Genomic DNA, 7,095 nt, shown 5'->3' with positions numbered 1-7,095 from the left:
TAATAATATTTATAAGAAAAAGAAAAGATTAATACTGCATGAAAAAACACAAAATATATTAAATATAAATAGAATTGCTTCTGGTAGCAAATATTAATTAAATAACAAGTAAGGAAGCACTAAGTTCGGGTGCAACGGAACATTTTAAAACTTGATCAAATCTGTTCCAAAGTGTCCACATTCAAGGAATGCTTAACTAGGTACCGTCTCCTTTTTCTATAACGGGTGATACAAGGGGAAGTACCTTTTTCTATGGCCGTTTTTGAAATATCACGCTTGTTTTGTGTTAAGCTGTGATGTTATTTTTGTTTTGTATTGTTTGTCATTCCATTGTGTAGACTTAAAAATTCACGCTCTGTGAAGAATGTGTTTAGAGCGCTTCGCTCAACTTATGGTCAAAGTATTCGGCCTACTGAGGGTACTATTCTCAACACCATCACCCATCCTGAGACCCAGCATTCACATTTGTATAATATCCGAAGGAATAGACTCCGTCCAGCATACAGAAAATATTGCGGTTGTAGCTGAGAGCGTACACGAGCACTGTGGAGAGTTGATTAGGCGTCATTCGCAGCCAACTCGGACTGACGGAGTTCTTTAATATAGTATTAGCCATGAGGTGGAGTCAAGAACTTGTGGCTACCTGGCAAAGCGATTGGCAAATTTTGATTTCACTTTACAGTGAGAGCGTAAATTTTTTGACTGGGAAAGCCATATTTATTTTCGTTTGTTGAATATATTCGTGTGTTTCATTTTGTTATAGGTTATTGTAGACAAAATGATTACACGTACTGTGGGGCAATGAGAACATGCTATAGTAAAGGTGGAACTTAAAAACTTAATTATATTGGAAATTAATGGGAAAAACTGAAATTGCCGATTGACACAGCTCAGATACAGCAGGCAGTTTATATTGTAATAAAACATCCGCAGTGAATTGGAACTAGATCATCCAACTTTGTTATTATTGATATTTTTTCGTAAATAATGTTTAACGGATTCTTTCTAGATCACCGTTCACGTAATCGAAAAACACCCATTGCTCCAATTCGTTTTGTCAAATATTTAACAGCACAATGCGTTCTCGTATTACAACCTTATAAACATTTGCGCTCCCGGTAGCGCTAGCAGTTTTTGCGTACGAATTGGGAAGTAATTGCAAAAGTATTTGCACATACAATTATAAGTAACATAATCTTTACCGGCTAGGCCATGACATAAGTAATAATATTTGGTGGAGGATACCATCGTACTTACTGTACAGCCCTAAGAATTACCTTTTTTCATTTCCGTTTTCGTATGAAACATCGAGGAACTGGTGAAATAGACCGATATGAGGGTTTCTTACCTCTTGTAAGTATAGATGAAAGAGTACTCATAGTAAGGGAACTTTTGTACTAGAAATCCCTAATTATATTTATTAAATAATTACAATTACGTGTATTAAATTCAATTTTTTTACTACATATTAATTCGCTCAACTTATTCTATAACATTATTTTTTTCTGAATCTGTTTTAATTTTGCTGTAGCTACAGTTTTAAAAGTGACGATTTCCACGGACTCAATTTATTACATCTATTGGTAACACAGATTAGAAAAGTTCCATCAGTTTCAAATGAATGATGTTTGTTGATAAAATAAGCTTAATTAACTTTCAATTAAAACAACTACAATTAATTGTTTAATCAGTTGATCAATCAATTAAAAAATTATTTATAAAAGCCCAATAAGTTGCAATGAATTTTCATTGATATTATAGGCAAGAGTGATCATACCACTTTCAACCCTTTTTGAAATTCTGCAAATGATGATCAGGTTTTTAACTGAATAACAATTTTGAATAAACTCATTTCTACTCTGGGTTATCGATATTTAGTCTATTATAAATTAAAGGGAATCGTCATTATACCCTTGCAAGATGTTGCAACAGAGTGTCATAGTTCTGTGCACCTGACGGTTCTTTGTATAATTTGAAAAGAATCGAGTTAGGTATATTGGTTATACATATATAAATAATAAGGATGATGATTCGAATTGAAATCCGAGTGACTGTCTGTCCGTCTGCCCGTCAGTCCATGCAAGCTGTAACTTCAGTAAAAATTAAGATACCTTAACGAAACTTGGTTCAAGTGTTCCTTGGCCGGAAAGGGCAAGATAGGCTAATCGCCCACAAAACGACAATAACTGAAAATCTTAAAGCTTTATAACACATACATATGTTGGCAAAAAGCGGGTGCTTTAGACCTTATATAACTTTCAAAACTTTGTACCTGATGATATTTTCCTTCCTTTGATTCTAGTAAGTTGCAAGACTAAAAAATGCTCGGTTACCCCCGATGTTTACACTTTCTTACTTCTTCGATGCTCTGTTCTGGTGTTGTAGAACCATCGAAGAAGTAAGATCCATTTAAATTTATATTTCGAATTGATTTGCAACTACATTTTATTTAACCACATTTGATTCTTTTCTGTTTCTCTTTTAATTCGACCTTATCGGTTTCTATTTTTAACCTTTTTCTCTTGAATCGAAAACAAATTTGAAAAATAATTTTCAATTTTGTTTTTTTTTGTTTGAAAAATTGCCTTTATACTCAATTTTATCTTTTGTTTTAATTATATTAATTATTTATTTGAAGTGTTCTTATTTCTTGTCCTCTATATTTGTCACTAAGCATGCCAAAAATTTAAGTATAAACTGTAGATCCGTTTGAGGATAGTTTTTCTGGTTTTTTTTTCAAGGATTTCTTATGAAATACCGTCTGCTTGTATCTACCATATATGTATATATGTATGTACATAAGATTTTTCACTTTGAGCTCAGTTTTGGAGCACCATTCCCGACATTGTTGGACACTTCCGGCGTGAAATTCATTACTCTTCAAGAGTAATTAATCATTTGATCGATCTAATTAGGTGATATTCAAAGAGTGTCTATTAATAATAATAAATATGACCCTTTGTTTTCATTTCATTATATATAAATATCATTATTCCAGTAAATTTGTGTCGAATATATAAGGTTATCTTAATAAAGTTTTGGTTAAAATAATTTCTCAGGCAAACTTTAGTTTTATGATTGGTGGTAATGAAACTAAGTGAGACTATGACTTATGTGCTAATAAAATACTAAATATGATTGTGATCTATTCATAATTTTCCCGATAACGAATATTGAATTTATGTCTGTATTGTACAATTTTAGATTTTGTTTTGTCGTTTTACTTTACTTTTCGGCGTTTTAAGTTATTTTAAAGTGCAAGTAAAATCACTTTTTTATATCATTCATTTTACTGCCGAAAATCGGACTCCGATGAAGTTGCGTTGACAGCGATTTTAATTCAACGTCAAGAAAATGTGGCGAGGTGTATGTTTTCACTTTTAACAAGACATTTTAACATCATTGATTAAGTAGTAAATATTTCAAAGTTGCCATGTTCAGCAAAGTGATTTGCTCCTTCCTATTTTCACCGCTCTAATTAGATGCATACGTGTGTACATTTGTATATAGTACATGTTATGTATCTTCCTTGTTATATACAGCCGTTACCTGTGCTTCTGTGAAATTCCCATTCAACGCATTCTTTAAAAGTAATTGTGTACAATGCTCAGCGACCGCAAGGCTCATTGTATGAGATTCAGTAATGAAAAGCTGCGCTCCTTGGAGGCAATAAAAATTCTGATTCTGTTGTTATTCTCTTAACTGTTTTCCTAGAAATAAAAAATATAAAAAATAAATTGCAACATTCTTAAGTTTGTTCGTATCATTCCCTTTTCCGCTTACGTTTCCCCAATTGCACGTCTTAGTTTGCCAGCAAAGATTCTCCTTATACATACATATGTATGTATACAGTACATATACATATTATATTATGTATGTACATATATAGCCGTTCAGGGGCATGTGGTGCTGCTTAGGAAAATTAAAAGTGGTAAGTTGTTTTTTAATTTATAAAAAGACTTACTGTGATACAGTCTCAAGTCTCTATATTTTAGAATTTGAGTTAGAGACAACTTTTGAGACTTGAGACGATTTTGCTATTCTGTAAGTGACAGTCACAAAATCTATTACATTTCATTATTCAGAGATGTTTGTAAACTTCAATGCAAATAAATATGTCGATAACAAATATTAAATTTTCTATAACATAGTCAAGAAACATAATTATCAATAAGAATAAAAATATTTGTTGACTTTGTTTCATAATATTTACGAAATTTATGTAAAATTTATTTAGTTTTAACCTTTTCGTGTTTGAGTTTCTTACAAAATATAAAAGAAGGACAATCGACTAACGCTAGAGACTGTTTAGTGAATAGCAACTAGTCTTAAATTGAGATTTTATTTAAAAATGTCTCAAATAGAGACGAGAGACTTTTTACAGGTGTTGTGCGCTGATAAAGTTACCATACCACACAGGAGAGATCGGCAGATTTTAATTAAAGGGATAATTCGCGACATTAACTTGTTATTTTCAATTAAATATACTTTTTTCCGCCACGTGGATTTTATGCTTTCATTTATATTTAACACAAACTATAAATAGGTAATTTTGCTCTTAACAGGAGCTTTCGCCTTTACTTTAAATCGCTTTCTGCTGAAATAATGTCTGACTTAAAGTAATAGCACATCCCTTGATGAAATGTCATATGTGTTGATTATGTCTTATAATACGTATTTCTAAGTTTTATGTTTGCAATGATTGCTTTAAAGATTTTTCATAATTTTGTTCTATCAAAAATGTTAAAAATTTAGGTAAGACCGCTAAATTTCGGTACTAGCCTTACTACTGCTACCTTTAGTAATCTTTGTACAACTCCAAAATTTAAATGTATGATTCGTTTAGCCTATCGTATTCACCATTTACTTATTGTCTGAACATGCATTCATACATACATATGTACATATGTACATGTATGTATGTATGTGTATAGTTGAAAGATGTGTTTGTAAACAACATTTGATGTTTCATATATGTACAATTGTATAATAATATGATAAATTTGCTTACCATTATCTTTGCTATTAAGAAGAGATAAATACTGTGTAATATTGGGGGTAGTATCGGCTCAATTTGATCTATTTTTGCTCATGCCACATACTCAAAAAACGTTCCTTGAATTTCATTAAGGTACCTTATATACAATCACTAATCAATGGAAGAAAGTCAAGTGGATGTTCGAGAAACCTGGTAATAGTTATAAAGCGTGTAGGTCAAGTTTTCACCCAATTGTAGCTATTTTAATCCCAAAGATATACTGTTATGAGTAAACCATATTCCGTAATTTTCATGCGGTAACTCAAACATTGGTCGATATATCCAGCAAACATACATGGAAATTCGAAAATCTTTATATTAGGTATATGGAGGCTTAAGGAAGTAAGGACCCGATTCAACGCGTTTTTTATACACAGACTAGATGTTATCCGAAATGGATTCTCCCTGAGTTTCAATTGTAAACCTCACATATTGACCGATATTTTTGATCAAAAGTCAACTATAGATAATGAAGTCCACATATTTGAATAATTTTTGGTCAAAATCTGGCATACTTTATAGGAATTATTAGTGCAAAATTTTATTCCTTCGTCAAATTTTTAAAACGGATATTATATTTAGTGATATTAAGATATTGATTTATTGCACTTTTAGAATCTTTCTCTACATCAGAAATTTCTGCAAAAATGATTTCAACAATTTGATCTGGTGTAACCACCATCCAAAGAAAAATGTGTGCCTCTCTTTTGCCACTCAACAGAGTACATCTAGCACCTAACAACACCTCATATACATACGTTGTTTCATACATCGTAGCTGTTGTTTGAAAAGTCGTGCTGTGACATCGTGACGATCGCTTGCTGATTGACCATATTAGCGTGACCTCTTCGTGGCTTCGTAACAAATTTCAATCTGTAACTGATCACTTTGTGTGAAAAACACATAAAGTTTTCACTAAATAATTTTCAATAATTTTTCTTTTGAATAGCGTGAATAGAAAAGCAAGCGACCGAAATTGAACGATTCAAATAATTTACAAATCAAAATAATGAAAAACAAAACAAAAAAATTAAAAAAAAATCTGTGTGGAAAAAAGTTAACTTTAGGGATTGTCCAATTTTCTGACTTTTAGGGGTGTAGAAAATAGATAGTAGCCGATTCTAAGACCTACGGAATACGCAAATAAAATTTGGCAAAAATCGGAAAAGTAACTAAAATTGTGACAAGGAAATTTTATATGTATGTATATTAGATAACATTATATCTATCTCGATTAGTTTTAGGTGATACGTACAACTGTTAGGGGAACCAAACTATAATACTCTGTAGCAGCTGCTTGCAAGAGTATAATAAGCAAATCACTTATTTCAATCACAAAATTATCACAAATATATAAAATAATGAATTTTCAATAAAAATTAATAGCATAGAAATTCTTTGTGGCTAAACATAAGACTAACAAGTAATGAAAGGATAACTTCGGGAGCAACCGAATATTTTATAGTCTTGCAACTTGTAAGAATCAAAGCTAGCAAAGGGCTAGGCCAGGTTTCCGCTCAAATTTATATATTTTTGGCACAAATATACACTGTTATGAATAAAATATGCTTTCTTTTTTCATTGGGATATAAGTATGCGGTACAAAGTCTCCGAGTACTGTGGTCGCCCCCATAGGCCAAAAATAAAAAAAAATCAAGTTAAAGTTTTCGCTAATGTGCCAACACTGTCTCATAACAGCTCAAACTTTTATAATCTGCTGTTATTTTTGTTTTGTTCCAGCTGTACTCTGCAAGTATAACAGTTTAACATAAGGCAAAACTTTTTATTGGTTTTCAATGCGCTGCAGTGTAAGCAACGTGCAAGTGAGGCTTTAAAACAAAAAATTAAAACAATAAAAAAAAAGATAAGAAGGATAATGGAAGTATTTAATATTGTAAATAACGGTATGAATTATTATTTTTAATTATATTTATGTACTCAAAATGTTGTGTTAGTTTTTATTAATTAACTTAATTTTTGTAATGTAAAATTGGGTTGTATTAAAAATTTATACGTAAACAAAATTTTCACTTAGACTTTTAGTTGTGAAGTTAATC

This window comes from Bactrocera latifrons, unplaced genomic scaffold (assembly GCF_001853355.1).
Source record: "Bactrocera latifrons isolate USDA-ARS-PBARC rearing strain unplaced genomic scaffold, ASM185335v1 scaffold_234, whole genome shotgun sequence".
Taxonomy (NCBI): domain Eukaryota; kingdom Metazoa; phylum Arthropoda; class Insecta; order Diptera; family Tephritidae; genus Bactrocera; species Bactrocera latifrons.
The sequence above is the reverse complement of the archived record's forward strand: the minus strand, read 5'-3'. Positions refer to the sequence as shown.